Source organism: Coregonus lavaretus (genome assembly GCF_964263955.1).
Source record: "Coregonus lavaretus genome assembly, chromosome: 5".
NCBI lineage: Eukaryota > Metazoa > Chordata > Actinopteri > Salmoniformes > Salmonidae > Coregonus > Coregonus lavaretus.
In genome coordinates, this window is record NC_139992.1 from 77514571 (window position 1) to 77531494 (window position 16924).

The 16924-nt window shown below is 44.2% G+C and overlaps 1 pseudogene across 1 annotated transcript; it reads left to right on the forward strand.

The window, feature by feature from the left end:
* The first annotated feature begins 302 nt into the window (after positions 1-302).
* On the forward strand, positions 303-16444 carry LOC311129355 (leucine-rich repeat-containing protein 17-like; annotated as a pseudogene). Its single transcript has 3 exons — positions 303-1076; positions 5897-6052; positions 16002-16444. The product of its transcript is annotated as a leucine-rich repeat-containing protein 17-like (transcript).
* The last annotated feature ends 480 nt before the right edge of the window (positions 16445-16924 follow it).

Genomic DNA, 16924 nt, shown 5'->3' on the forward strand with positions numbered 1-16924 from the left:
TTTGATAGACTATCATATAACATTAATATGTATGTTCCTCTCCATCATTCCTCTTCTCCCTTTCTTCCCTCTCTATCTCATCCTATCCCTCTCTCTCTCGGACAACGAACTCTCCACCTCTCTCTCTCTCTCTCTCTCTCTCTCTCTCTCTCTCTCACAGCTGTCAGCCTTCCCTGACACAGCAGAAACCCAAGGCCATCTCTGATTACACACAGGCATCCCTCTCCTCCTCCTCCCTCCCCCCTCTTCTTCCAGTCTTGCCACTCCCCCGTCTTCCCAGAGGTATCGTTGGAGCTCCCAGGATGCGGCTGCTCAGCGCTCTGCTGCTCCTCCTGCTCCTCAGTTCTGCTGAGCCCAGGAAGGTGTGGACGGAACAGAGACCGGGGGCATTGGCCCGGGGTAAAGGCAGAGCCAATGCTGTCAAACGTCAAACCTCTGAATGCAAGGAATACATGGAGGCTGGAGAGAAATACCTGGACTGTCAGGGACTGCCAGCTGACCGGGGTGCAACAGCACTGGCCTGAAGACATCCACCACCTCCTGCTGGCCCGCAACAAGATCCAGGTGCTCAGAGACAACACCTTCTCCCAGTTCAAGATCCTAAAGAGTCTGGATCTACAACAGAATGAGATCTACATGGTGGAGGAGGGGGCGTTCGCAGGGGCTGGGCCAGCTCACTACTCTGCTTCTTCAGCATAACAAGATGAAGACAGCTTCTGAGGAGCACCTGCTCCCACTTGCCAAGCCTCCGCTACATGCGTCTCTATGATAACCCCTGGGACTGCCGGTGCTCGCTGGATAGCCTGGTCAGGACCCTGCAGGTGCCCAGCAACCGTAACCTAGGGAACTACGCCAAGTGTTCTGAGCCGGACGCTCTGAGAGGTCAGAAGCTGAAGAAGATGAGGCCGGAGCTGGTGTGTCCTGAGGATGGGGGAGGGCCAGCAGCCAGGGCAGAAACCTCAGGAGGGGCAGGATAGTCTGCCCAAACCCCCTCCCATCAAGAAGCACCCTGATGCCAACTCCTTGTGCCCACACCTACATGTTCCCCAAACCCATGCTGGACTGCAAGAGCAAAGGTAAGCTATGAGCCAACCTAGCTTGTCTTCCTTTCATTTGTTTGTGTAATTTGTGTGAAGAATTTCCTCCTTGGAGGACAATGAAGTGTTGTATTCTGGTCTTTCAGAAGACAGGAGTGAGTTATTAGGGTTCTCAGGGCCATGGGTTCATGGACCCAGATGAATCTCTACTGAAATGACTTTTTAGTCCAGGAATAGGACTAGTATGGGTCAGGGAAACCGGCCCTCCATGTACGAGTCACATGTCCATCTGAAATATCTGGCCATTGTTCACTGCACATGATTGTTGTGAGGCCTTTTGCAACAGTGTAGAGGAGAGGCTGGCTGTTAGATACTCCAGAGCTGTGGTTGATAATGAGTACTTTCTAAATGTGTTCTCTATCATTTCCCTGAATCAGCATGTGGTACGTAACGTGACACACAAAGTGACCAAGGGAAAATATGGGAGTCTCATTTCTGTCTCCTGTCCAGACTCTCACATCTGGTGCCGTTTCTGTGGAACTATGTATAACTGCCACATTAAAACTGCTATCAGGACTATAACTTCTATATAAGATATACGTTTCATTATTGTATTTCAAATAGCCGTTAGGCCAAGACCCATGAGACTGACTACAAATCCTGCATGGAGTCCATGCTGTGTGGGACTGCTTTTGTGTTTGAGCTCCAAAATACAACTTGGAATATGTGCATGGTCCTGAATGGTCCCTTCATAATGATTCAGTGTAGAAGTGGCAGTATGGTCCTGAATGGTCCCTTCATAATGATTCAGTGTAGAAGTGGCAGTATGGTCCTGAATGGTCCCTTCATAATGATTCAGTGTAGAAGTGGCAGTATGGTCCTGAATGGTCCCTTCATAATGATTCAGTGTAGAAGTGGCAGTATGGTCCTGAATGGTCCCTTCATAATGATTCAGTGTAGAAGTGGCAGTATGGTCCTGAATGGTCCCTTCATAATGATTCAGTGTAGAAGTGGCAGTATGGTCCTGAATGGTCCCTTCATAATGATTCAGTGTAGAAGTGGCAGTATGGTCCTGAATGGTCCCTTCATAATGATTCAGTGTAGAAGTGGCAGTATGGTCCTGAATGGTCCCCTTCATAATGATTCAGTGTAGAAGTGGCAGTATGGTCCTGAATGGTCCCTTCATAATGATTCAGTGTAGAAGTGGCAGTATGGTCCTGAATGGTCCCTTCATAATGATTCAGTGTAGAAGTGGCAGTATGGTCCTGAATGGTCCCTTCATAATGATTCAGTGTAGAAGTGGCAGTATGGTCATGAATGGTCCCTTCATACTTATTTATTGTAGACGTGGCAGCACTCTGATCTATTGTTCTACTGTATATTTTATGAAATGTCACAGTGAGCTGGCCCTTTGATCAAGATGATGAATGACAGTCATATAATGATATACTGTCCCCTATCCTGTCCCCAGAAAAGCCATTTATCAGTGTGCAGTTTAAACATGGCAAGAAGCAGCAACACTGGTCTATCTGTATTCTACTGTCGCTATATAAAAGATCCCCATGTTCAGCTGGGTGAAACTATTTCCCTTCCCCTCTGGAAAAGTTTTCAATCAATCCTTTATCTGAACCTCAGTAGATAATCTCACTGGTCATAGTCTGTCCCCATCCCTCCCTCCCCTCTCTCCCTCTTTCCTCTCACTCTTACTCTCACTTTCTCTCTCTCTCCTCTCTCTCCTCTCTTCTCTCCTCTCCTCTCTCTCTCTCTCTCTCTCTCTCACTCTCTCTCTCTCTCTCTCTCTCTCTCTCTCTCTCTCTCCTCTCTCTCTCTCTCTCTCTCTCTCTCTCTCTCTCTCTCTCTCTCTCTCTCTCTCTCTCTCTCTCTCTCACACTCACACTCTCACTCTCACTCTCACTCTCTCTCACTCTCACTCTTTCCTCTCTCTCGCTCTCTCGCTCTCCCTCATCTCTATCTCTCCTACTCTCTCTCCCTTTCTCTCCTCTCTCTCTCTCTCTCCCGATCTCTCTTGCTCTCCCTCCCTCATCTATCTATCTCTCTCTCTCTCCCTCATCTCTCTCTCTCCCCGCTCTCTATCGCTCTCCCTCCCTCATCTCTCTCTTTCTCTGTTTCTCTCACTCTCTCTCCATCCCTCTCTCATATGTGAGTTCCAGTGAATTCAGAGCCTTTTCTCATCCTGTCTCCAGGGATCTGATGGTAATATACTGTATCACTAATTACTGAAACAAAGTCTCATTTGTAAACACTGGATATGCCCCTACAATACACTACAGAACTGCTTGGGAGCAAGACAGAACGTATCCAAACACAAACACAGAATCTGTGTGGTGAAAGTGTAGGCTACATACATGATATATGTGAGAATATGTGAGAGTACACGTACTTTTTAGATAAATGTTGTCCAGACCTCACAGTCAGACACTGAGAGAAACCTTTTCAAACAAGTCATAAGCCTGAAAGATTATGCCTGGTTTAGTCCTGCTCTATAGCTAGCAGAAAAGTTGAGTCAGCATATGGCGAGTTGGCCTGCATCTCGTCTCTGTAAAGGAAAACCTCCTCTTGTGGCATTATATCATGGTTTCTTGGATTTCCTGTATAACCGACGGTCGGGTATATTGTCAGCAGACAAGTTGAATCTCATTAATACACATTCTGGGGGAGTCATGATGTGTAGCAGAGAGGGAGTAATATTCTGCTGGTAGTCTTCTCTCCTCCACAGCAGGATTGATTTTCTTTGATATACAGGCATGTTTGGCACCTTACTCTGTAAAAGCAGCACTGTGCATTTACAACCTAAATGTATGGCTATATACGTTTAGTTTCCTCCTGTCTGTAAACGACATGTGATTTTAATAAACTATATCAGGGTTGGGCAACTGGCCACGGCCCCCCCTTTTGTTGGCCCGCGGAACAATTACCCCCAAAAAAGTCTAATAAACGTACTGTTGAGAGTGGTTGTTATGTCAGTCACTGACAGCTACATTTGTTTAGATTGGTAAGTTAGTCTAGCGGCCAGCTATCTAAACTTGTAGTAATCATGGTCGAATTACCGACCGGGGGGGCCCCATTGATTTTGATAGTCAGTCTCATTTAGATTTCATATTAAAAACTGCAAACACTTCTCTCCACCCTATGGCAAAATGTGTAGAATTGCAGGAAATTAGCTGTAAAACTGCAAATTTTTCTCTTCGCCCCTTGGCAAAATGAGTAGAATTGCATGATTTTTTAAAATAAAATTGCTAAATCTTCTCTCCGCCCCATGACAAAATTTCACTTAGGGCCCCCAAAAGGCCCCGGCTCTGACTGCCTGAGTGGGTATGGATTTGGGTACGCAGACCCCCGAGCCACTGTGGCCCCTCATGATGAGTTCAGATTCTTTGTGGCCCCACCCCCATCAAAGTTGCCCACCCCTGAACTATGACATGATTTAGTCCTGCACAGTTCGAACACTGAAAGTCCATGTACATCACATGGATTCCTAGACAATCGGTCGTCTTCTCATGCAGCATCATTAGCAGCAGGTATTGGATAAATTAGACTGAGGGTTGATGCTCTCCTGATGAGCGTAGAAATGTCAAAAACAGAAGCTGATCCAAAAACTGTTATGCATGAACGACCTTGACTTCTCCCAACGTCCCAACCATCTGCATGTTTCCCCACTCAGTGCTGTAGTTTGAACTAAAGCATATCACAGGTGTTGTGAGGCAGGGGTTTGATAGATAAGGGAAGAGGGAACATCTCTGGATGCGTCCCAAATGGCATCCTATTCCCCTATATAGTGCACTACTTTTATCCAGAGCCCTACCAGGGCCCATAGGGCTCTGGTCAAAAGTAGTGCACTATATAGAGAATAGGATGTCATTGGGAACGCTAACTTCTGTCTCTGTTGTGCTGTTGTGAATGCTCCAGCAGCAGCCCCATCTACAAGCCAAGGAGGGCTAATCTCATTTCCTTACGGTGGAGAAGGATGGATGTCGTATGCTGTTATGATATTTGAGCAGCTGTCTGCCGTAAAGGTCTGTAATAGTTCCTTCAGCTGAATGATACATTAACCATGCTCAGGATGTGGCCTACTGGAAGCAGTCCAAGACTGTACATGGAGTTTGACAAACACAAAAGGTCCTGCGTCGTTCATGAAATAAACAATGATGGTTTTCCACCCCACCACAGCGATGTTCCTTCTCAGCTAAGCATTTTAGTTTTACAGCTAACTCCTTTCATTGTGAACATGACTTGGAAAACCGGTTCCAAAGACATCATTCATTATGAAGTGTTAATACAAGTTGTATGCATTTTAGGGACCACCTACTTAGTCTTTATGTTAAACTATACATTGAGAACAATGGCTCTTGCAGATGTTTTCCTTCTATGGTAAAGGCTGCTGGCGATCACAATAAAAGAGAGAAGCTCTCTCAGAGGCCTTCTAAGCCTGTGGGAAACCCTGTTTCATATGTTAGCCTTCATGTTTCATACCCTTCAAAGGCTAAGGGAACCCAGAGTGCTGTGAATAACAGTCCTGCTTGGCACAGACCTACAACATGGCTACAGAGTGACTATAGAAAGGGGACCATCTTGATATTCTTAGGGCACACTTGGAATTCACATATGTAGGAATCCACATTTCAGTCACTCTGGCGATCAAAAAGTATGCATTGGGTTAAAAAATTAACTTATGCCCAAAAGTTCCTTGTGTGTCCGCTTATGTTTTCGTTCATGTTTTCATGCAGTATGAAAGCTAGTTGATTTTGCCATTGTAAACATGTCTGGTTAAGCCATTGTCCTCTCACTGACCTCCATATTCTCTCTCTCTTTCTCCCCCCTCTCTCCCCCCCTCTCTCCAGAGCTGAAGAACATACCCTCAGGCCTCCCGTCAGACATTGTGAGGATGGACTTGTCCAGTAACAGCATCACTCAGCTCCGGCCCAAGGATTTTGTTGCTGCCAGGGACCTGAAGCTCCTCAACCTCAGCAGCAACAGTCTGGATCAGATCGACACAGGTGAGAAGAGATCATCCACTTCCTTCCAACAGCACACTCCTTATGGATGTGTTCCAAGTCATGCTGCACAGATGATCAGATCCAGAAGAAGACGTATTTAATAAGATAAAGCAATCCTTTTTTTTTTTTTGGAAGTGTGATTTACAGTAGTGAGTGCATACATTTTCTTACTGGTTCCCAATGGAAATTGAGCCCACACTGGACCTTCAAAGAAAGAGGTCAAAATAGGAATCAGATGAGAACCTTGACCTTGAGTCCATTCATCACAAAATGGAGGCAGAGCTTTATTTCATCCTGAAATAGAATCCTTAGAATCCCTGGGGTAATGTGGGAAAAGATGCAGAAAAAAAGACTAATCAAAAACTCACATACTTTATCTACCATACCAGACAGCGTTGAGTTTGGATCAATTCTACACATCCATAAAAATCCTTAACGCTCATCAGCTTCTCACGCGGTTTAATCTGACTTGTTAAAGGAGCCTACGATGCCGTAAACATACTACATCTCGTTTGTAGAACTAACAAGGTTCTCTATTTGCCGAGGAATCACTACACTACCTTCTAGTTCTGTTACGTTGGAGAACTGGAAGAAAAAACCCGCTATATCATTATTCCTAGGCTAACAAGAACTGGTCACACAGCCAGGAAGCTTCGCCAAGGAAGGAAAATCATTCCCTTATCATTCATTATTGCAGAACATATGTAAACAATTTACATTAGAGTATTTCCCTGAGTTGTTACTGAGCAATAAATGGTGGTTAATTCTGACCCACTATGACAACCAGTACTGTACACACCAGTGGCGATTTTAGCATGTAAATATTGGTGGGGCAACAAAAACAAAATATGTGGGATGCATGCCAGCAAAGCCACTACACAACACAACACTAAACAATATATTAATTGCACTACAACGGTGACAAACAGTGCCCACAAACTGTTAGGGCCTACATAAACCTGTCCCAATAGCAGTCCCAACACCTTACCATTGCTACACCTGGCTATCAGCGGAGCATAGCTGATATGGCTGACTTGCTTAAACAAATGTGGTTTCTACTGACAATTGAGATGTACAAACTATGGCATAAGGGGACGACAAGCGGATAAGAGGCAATCCGTCATTTTGATTAAGACGTTATTAATGAGCGAGCCAGGACGGAGGTAGTCAATATAACTATTTGTTCAGCACTTTTGAAATGTACAGCGACAGAATTCAGAACATGGGCCGTTCTTACAGTGTTCTCCCTGTGCATCAAGTCAGAACAGTAGGATAAATAAAGGGGGCATATAAGCAGACAATGAAAGCTCTTACAATATTTGATGATTACATTTCTCAAAAACAGGTTATAGGCTACATGTGCACCACTGATCCATCCAAGATCCAAGATGGCGAAGTAGTGCAGTCCTGTTTCTGTCGTGTGTCTGTAAATAGCCTGTAAATACCCTGTTTTTTGTATTTTTCGTACATATTTCCCTATCAGACTTTTCATCCTTCTACAAAATATACTTTCCTGCAACCCGCCTCACTCAATGTGGAACGGATTCTATTATTGACTTACCTTTTATCTAGAATCTAGAATCTCCAGTTGAAACTAGCTAGCCAGCTAACTAGCTACTTGCTATTAGCCACAGCTAGCGGTGTTTCACCCAGAACATTGGATTTTTTCCGCAGGATTAATTTTAATCACTGGACATTGATCACCGGATATTCGGCCAGTCTGCACAGCGCGTTATCGACCCAGAACATATCAGTTTTTCCGCCGGAATCACTGAATCACTGGACCTTTAACTCCGGATTCATCGCTACCAGCTGGCTACAACAAAACGGACGCTGTGGTCTGGCTAATCATCCTGAGCTAGGCCCATCTCCCGGCTATCTACCTCTCTGTCAACCGGACGGGACCACCTAGTGTTGACACGGAGCCCCGCCGATCCTACACGACTGGTCTGCCGACGAAATCGTCTGATGTGGTTACGACGTTAACCACGAAGATTCCATCCATCTGCTAGCCCTGGCCCGCTAGCACACGCTAGCCGTGGCCTCTTACTCACTAGCGCTTCACCACCGGACCTTATGATAACTCAGCTATACAGCTGATATCTGCTGGACTGTTCCTTTTTACGGTACTACATCCTGTTTATGTTTAGCCTCAGCCCAAACATGGTTAGTTTATTGTTGTTTCGGTTATTTATAATTGTACTATATCACTGTAGACCCCCCAGCCTAGCTAAACCTGCCTTAGATAGCTCCTTTGTCCCTCCCCCCATACACTCAGAGACCGACTCAATTGATGCCTCTAGAGATACTATCTCTTTCATTGTTACCCAACGCTTAGGTTTACCTCCACTTTACTCATATCCTTCCATATCCTTGTCTGTACATAATGCCCTGAATCTTTTCTATAACACCCGGAAATCTGCCCCCTTTATTCTATGTACCCAACGCACTAGAAGACCAGTTCTTAAAGCCTTTAGCCGTATCCTTATTCTAGTCCTCCTCTGTTCCTCTGGTGATGTAGAGGCTAACCCAGGCCCTGTAGCCCCCAGTATCACTCCTACTCCCCAGGAGCTATCATTTGTTGACTTCTGTAATCGCAAAAGTCTTGGTTTCTTGCACATAAATATCAGAAGTCTACTTCCTAAGTTTGAGTTATTCACTGCGTTAGCACACTCTGCCAACCCTGATGTTCTAGCAGTGTCTGAATCCTGGCTCAGGAAGGCCACCAAAAATTCTGAAATGTCCATCCCCAACTATAACATTTTCCGTCTAGATAGAACTGCCAAAGGGGGTGGAGTTGCAATCTACTGTAGAGATAGACTGCAGAGCTCTATCATACTATCCAGGTCTGTGCCCAAACAGTTTGAGCTTCTACTTCTAAAAATCCACCTTTCCAGAAATAAGTCTCTCACTGTTGCCGCTTGCTACAGACCCCCCTCAGCCCCCAGCTGTGCCCTGGACACCATATGTGAATTGATTGCCCCCCATTTATCCTCAGAGTTTGTACTGCTTGGTGACCTAAATTGGGATATGCTTAATACCCCAGCCATCCTACAATCCAAGCTAGATGCCCTCAACCTCACGCAAATTATCAACGAACCTACCAGGTACAACCCTAAATCCGTAAACATGGGTACCCTCATAGATATCATCCTGACTAACATACCCTCTAAATACACCTCAGCTGTCTTCAACCAGGATCTCAGCGATCACTGCCTTATTGCCTGCGTCCGTAACGGGTCCGCGGTCAAACGACCACCCCTCATCACTGTCAAACGCTCCCTAAAACACTTTAGCGAGGAGGCCTTCCTAATTGACCTGGCCCAGGTATCCTGGATGGATATAGATCTCATTCCGTCAGTAGAGGATGCCTGGTTGTTCCTTAAAAGTAATTTCCTCTCAATCTTAAATAAACATGCCCCATTCAAAAAATACAGAACTAAGAACCGATATAGCCCCTGGTTCTCCTCAGACTTGACTGCCCTTGACCAGCACAAAAACATCCTGTGGCGTACAGTATTAGCATCAAATAACCCCCGCGATATGCAACTTTTCAGGGAAGTTAGGAACCAATATACACAAGCAGTCAGGAAAGCAAAGGCTAACTTTTTCAAACAGAAATTTGCATCCTGTAGCACTAACTCCAAAAAGTTTTGGGACACTGTAAAGTCCATGGAGAATAAGAGCACTTCCTCCCAGCTACCCACTGCACTGAGGCTAGGAAACACTATCACCACCGATAAATCTACAATAATCGAGAATTTCAACAAGCATTTTGCTACAGCTGGCCATGCTTTCCATCTGGCTACCACTAACCCGGCCACCAACTCTGCACCCTCTGCTGCAACTTGCCCATGCCCCCCCCGCTTCTCCTTCACACAAATTCAGACAGCTGATGTTTTGAAAGCGCTGCAAAATCTGGACCCCTACAAATCAGCTGGGCTAGACAATCTGGACCCTTTCTTTCTAAAACTAGCCGCCGAAATTGTCGCAACCCCTATTACTAGTCTGTTCAACCTCTCTTTCATAACGTCTGAGATCCCCAGAGATTGGAAAGCTGCCACGGTCATCCCCCTCTTCAAAGGGGGTGACACTCTAGATCCAAACTGCTACAGACCTATATCCATCCTGCCCTGCCTTTCGAAAGTATTCGAAAGCCAAGTTAACAAACAGATCATCGACCATTTCGAATACCACCGTACCTTCTCCGCTATGCAATCCGGTTTCCGAGCTGGTCACGGGTGCACTTCAGCCACGCTCAAGGTCCTAAACGATATTATAACCGCGATTGATAATAGACAGTACTGTGCAGCCGTCTTCATCGACCTGGCCAAGGCTTTCGACTCTGTCAACCATCGCATTCTTATTGGCAGACTAAATAGCCTTGGTTTCTCAAATGACTGCCTCGCCTGGTTCACCAACTACTTCTCAGATAGAGTTCAGTGTGTCAAATCGGAGGGCCTGTTGTCTGGACCTATGGCAGTCTCTATGGGGGTGCCACAGGGTTCAATTCTTGGGCCGACACTTTTCTCCGTGTATATCAATGATGTCGCTCTTGCTGCTGGTGACTCTCAGATCCACCTCTACGCAGACAACACCATTTTGTATACATCTGGCCCTTCATTGGACACTGTGTTAACAAACCTCCAAACGAGCTTCAATGCCATACAACAATCCTTCAGTAGCCTTCAACTGCTCTTAAACACTAGTAAAACTAAATGCATGCTTTTCAATCGAACGCTGCTAGCACCCGCCCACCCGACTAGAATCACCACTCTCGACGGGTCTGACCTAGAGTATGTGGACAACTACAAATATCTAGGTGTCTGGTTAGACTGTAAACTCAACTTCCAGACTCACATAAAGAATCTCCAATCCAAAGTTAAATCTAGAATCGGCTTCCTATTTCGCAACAAAGCCTCCTTCACTCATGCTGCCAAACATGCCCTCGTAAAACTGACTATCCTACCGATCCTTGACTTCGGCGATGTCATTTACAAAATAGCCTCCAACACTCTACTCAGCAAATTGGATGTAGTCTATCACAGTGCCATCCGTTTTGTCTCCAAAGCCCCATACACTACCCACCACTGTGACCTGTACACTCTTGTTGGCTGGTCCTCACTACATGTTCGTCGTCAAACCCACTGGCTCCAGGCCATCTATAAATCACTGCTAGGCAAATCCCCGCCTTATCTTAGCTCATTGGTCACCATAGCAGCACCCACCCGTAGTCTGCGCTCCAGCAGGTATATCTCACTGGTCATTCCCAAAGCCAACACCTCCTTTGGCCGCCATTCCTTCCAGTTCTCTGCTGCCAATGACTGGAACGAATTGCAAAAATCTCTGAAGCTGGAGACTCTTATCTCCCTCAATAACTTTAAGCATCAGTTGTCAGAGCACCTTACCGATCACTGCACCTGTACACAGCCCATCTGAAATTAGCCCACCCAACTACCTCATCCCTATATTGTTATTTATTTTGCTCTTTTGCACCCCAGTATCTCTATTTGCACATAATCTCTTGCACATCTAGCATTCCAGTGTTAATACTATTGTAATTATTCTGCACTATAGCCTATTTATTGCCTTACCTCCATAACTTGCTACATTTGCACACACTGTATATATATTTTCTGTTGTATTTCTGACTTTATGTTTTTTTTTACCCCATATGTAACTCTGTGTTGTTTTTATTGCACTACTTTGCTTTATCTTGGCCAGGTCGCAGTTGTAAATGCGAACCTGTTCTCAACTGGCTTACCTGGTTAAATAAAGGTGAAATAAAAAAATCAAAAATAAAAACTGAGTCAGAACAGTAGGTGAAATTAAGAGGTGAAAATTAACCAAATTATTATGGTGAGGCACATGGGCTACTAACAGCTTACTACACAACATACACTTAGTATTACTTTCTTAGCTACAGTATACATATCTCCCTGGCATATTACATAATTCATGCAGCAGCATATAAGACATTTTGGGACGTTGTTCACTTGAACAGGAAGGTGGCGCGACGGTCCTTCGTGGGCAAGTTTTGTCATCAAAGAAAGAGAAAGAGGACGGATTTACAATTCCGAGTTGGATGACCGTTCAAAACGTATTTTCCCAGTCTGAGCTCGTTTATTCCCGATTTACCAGTTGCAACGCTTGCAGTTAGCCACTGTCACCGATTTCTTCCAAACCACTCATTGTTGAATTTGCGATTTCTAACTTGTAGTGCAATGTCCAATGGCCGATGAGCACCAATACACCAATATAATTATCTTCATTATTTCTCTTCATATGACAAGGATTAAAAAGGATTTGCCAGTAGATTGTCGACTTCATTCATGATGATGACTGCTAGCTAAGATTTTGAAAGTAAGATGTTGACATGATCAGTCCAATCAAAGCTACTGTACATATACGGTGATTTAACGTCATTTTATCTGTGGCCAATGACATTGAGCCTTCGCACTTCTAATGTAACTCTATGGCAGGACCCGAAGGGCTAGAATTTTCGATGTCTACCCTTACTAAGGACTTAGACTTGGAGGTGATGTAGTGTCCCCATGAGTGACAGAACACTGAGCCAATCACGGCGCAATGCTCCTATTTTCTGCTGGCTTGCCCCACCACCACAGAAAGCACTGCGCTAAGCTGAAACACCTGCATTTTGGAGCTGCTTTACTCAAGAAAACAAAAAAGAGACCATGTTTGTATGCGGCTTTATTAACTCAATTATATATATATTTTTTACATTGTTTGCAAACTGATTTGTGACACGTATTAATGCCAAAATAACATGCAAAACAGGCAAGCCCCAAAAAATTGAAAATAAATAAATATATATATATATTTATATATCTTTTTTTTTCTTTGGTAAAAATGTGGGGTTCAAAACAGGTGGGGACCTGCCATGAATGACGGGTTGCCACTGATACACACACAGTCATGATCGAGAAGAAATAAATTAAATAGCCTGTTATGGATAAAAGGCCAATCCGTTCTGGAGAGAGAAAGCAACTGCAAATTGAACACAATCCACAATAAATATTCACAAATTGCTCCCTCAGTTTTCTCAGCGACTGTGAGAAGCTAAGCTCTGTAGCAAGCCCAAACTGGTCTCAAAAATAGACCAGAATTGTGGTCTCATTGAGTTGCACAAACAAACCAGTAGAAACCGGACAGTAATTCTCATGAGTATGATAATAGCATCATCTGAGGAGGTTTGTGGGAGTGGTGACAGGAGGGTCACTCTGGAGACAGTGCTGAATACAGTAGGCCTATCTATCTTTATGGTGCTAGCCAGCATGAAGCACACACAGCCACCATTACTCAGGGCTACACTGCAGGACACACATCTTAAAGATGTCAGCCCAACTATTAGGCACATCACAGGCACATCAACAGTCTAACTTCAGCTTGAATTAGAGCTGAGAGTAGGTGATGGGGAGAGCACTGGTCAAAGTTAATATCAGCATGTGTTTGAAGACGAGGTGCTGAAAAAACAGTCAGAAATGAGTTATGGAAGCTGTTACTCTTTCTCCTGTTACAGCAGAACATTAGTTCCAGGTAATACTTCAGCATTCATGTCCATTAGTGGAAATTAGTTCCACTGAAACTTTCCACTGAGTGCTACTGTACAGTCGTGGTCAAATGTTTTGAGAATGACACAAATATTAATTTTCACAAAAGTCTGCTGCCTCAGTTTTTGTGATGGCAATTTGCATATACTGTACTCCAGAATGTTATGAAGAGTGATCAGATGAATTGCAATTAATTGCAAAGTCCCTATTTGCCATGAAAATTAACTTCATCCCCAAAAAACATTTCCACTGCATTTCAGCCCTGCCACAAAAGGACCAGCTGACATCATGTCAGTGATTATCTCGTTAACACAGGTGAGAGTGTTGACGAGGACAAGGCTGGAGATCACTCTGTCATGCTGATTGAGTTAGAATAACAGACTGGAAGCTTTAAAAGGAGGGTGGTGCTTGAAATCAAGGAAACACGTGCCGTCATCATTGCTTTGCACAAAAAGGGCTTCACAGGCAAGGATATTGCTGCTAGTAAGATTGCACCTAAATCAACCATTTATCGGATCATCAAGAACTTCAAGGAGAGAGGTTCAATTGCTGTGAAGAAGGCTTCAGGGCGCCCAAGAAAGTCCAGCAAGCGCCAGGACCGTCTCCTAAAGTTGATTCAGCTGCGGGATCGGGGCACCACCAGTGCAGAGCTTGCTCAGGAATGGCAGCAGGCAGGTGTGAGTGCATCTGCATGCACAGTGAGGCGAAGACTTTTGGAGGATGGCCTGGTGTCAAGAAGGGCAGCGAGGAAGCCACTTCTCTCCAGGAAAAACATCAGGGACAGACTGATATTCTGCAAAAGGTACAGGGATTGGACTGCTGAGGACTGGGGTAATGTCATTTTCTCTGATGAATCCTCTTTCCGATTGTTTGGGGCATCCGGAAAACACCTTGTCCGGAGAAGACAAGGTGAGCGCTACCATCAGTCTTGTGTCATGCCAACAGTAAAGCATCCTGAGACCATTCATGTGTCGGGTTGCTTCTCAGCCAAGGGAGTTGGCTCACTCACAATTTTGCCTAAGAACACAGCCATGAATAAAGAATGGTACCAACACATCCTCAGAGAGCAAGTTCTCCCAACCATCCAAGAACAGTTTGGTGACGAACAATGCCTTTTCCAGCATGATGGAGCACCTTGCCATAAGGCAAAGGTAATAACTAAGTGGCTCGGGGAACAAAACATCGACATTTTGGGTCCATGGCCAGGAAACTCCCCAGACCTTAATCCCATTGAGAATTTGTGGTCAATCCTCAAGAGGCGGGTGGACAAACAAAAACCCACAAATTCTGACAAACTCCAAGCATTGATTATGCAAGAATGGGCTGCCCAGAAGTTAATTGACAGCAGAGGTCTTGAAAAATAAGGGTCAACACTGCAAATATTGACTCTTTGCATAAACTTAATGTAATTGTCAATAAAAGCCTTTGACACTTGTAATTATACTTCAGTATACCATAGTAACATATGACAAAAATATCTAAAAACACTGAAGCAGCAAACTTTGTGAAGACCAATACTTGTGTCATTCTCAAAACTTTTGACCACGACTGTATAAGATTAATTGAAGTAGCAACTGAACAACGTCCTCTCTCCTTGTCCCCCCTCTTCAGCTGCATCCACTGGGCTCCTGTACCTGTCCAGTAGGAATTACTTCCACTGATACTTTTATTTTTTTTAGTTTTTAGGGGGTAGATCAGCTTTAATATTGCAGATAGATTGTAACTTCCATCAATGTAATTGTCTGCATTACTTCCAATCCCCATATGTTTTTTTTTTCTTTTTTCCGCGCATACATGTGTACATACATACATACACATACATACATATACGCATATACATACATATATATACATACATATCCTTTAAAAATATATATATTTCCCTTTATTACTTTCCAACCCCACCATCCCTTCCCTAATTGGAGTAAACTAGTGAACAACAATGCTTAGGCCTCTACTTCATGCTTATACATACTATATACATTTTAAGGACACAGTCAATCATTATATTTGTTTGTTTTTACTCCTGAACATCCTCCGATCATTTTCATGATGTCCATCTGGTATGCTTCTATATGCCATATCTTTCTAACTGTGCTCTTTCACAAAAGCTCACAATATATAACCTATATACTTATTATGGACACAGCATGTCTTACACTAGTTATCTTGTTGTTATTAGTTGTTGTTATTAGTCCCACCCTTCAGCTCCATTCAACACCTCCCATCTATCTCTTAACACCATCCACATTGGATTTCTATTTGCCATATATTTTTCAACTGTACTGTGATGTCCACTGAGACTTCTGCTACAAGATGAATTGAAATACACTGTCCCTCTAACCCCTACCATCCTGCATTTCTCCTCCTCTCCATAGCTGCGTTTGCTGGGCTCCTGTACCTGCGAGAGCTGGACCTGTCCAACAACAGCCTGCACTACTTCCAGTACGGAGTGTTGGAGGACCTGTACTTCCTCAGGATGCTGAATCTGGGGGATAACCCCTGGGTCTGTGACTACAATATCCACTACCTGATCTACTGGCTGAAGCACCACCCCAGGGTGGCCTACTCTGGCCTAGTCTGCACCGAGCCTCAGGAGTTCAGGGGTTGGCTCGTGGAGAATTATGTCAAGACCTACAACGGAGAGTGTCCCAAGGATAAGGATCCACAGCCAGGGAAGGGTGATACGGGACAGGGACAGACAGGTACGGGTACAGGGACAGCTCAGGAGCTAGTGGCCGAGACAGAGGAGATCGAGCTGCTACCGAAGCCTCTGAGAGACCCCAGACCAAAGAAATATGAGGTCACCAGGTTGAGTTAATAGGATAGAGTTGAAAATTACACGAGAACTGTTGTTGTTGTTGTTGTTGTTGTTGTTGTTGTTGTTGTTGTTGTTGTTGTTGTTGTTGTTGTTGTTGTTGTTGTTGTTGTTGTTGTTGTTGTTGTTGTTGTTGTTGTTGGTGGTGTTTTATATTATCGCAGAACATTCCAATTCAGTCTGTATCAGATTTTTTTTTTAACGTTGAGATTCCCACCAGAATAACCAATGCAGGATAGTTGGATTCCCACCAGCATAACCAATGCAGGACAGTTGTTGCTGTTTTCGTTACAATAATATTTTGTTGTGTAAATACTTTTTTGAAAAAGTAGAGGTTGATATTTTCTAAATGTATGATTTAGACAATCTGTTCATGAAATAAAAGCCATTTTTTTCTGAAATGCATGAGGTTTACATTACTAACACACACTTCACTAATCCTAAAGGGATTTAGGCACATCCTTCCCCTAATAATAATGTAAG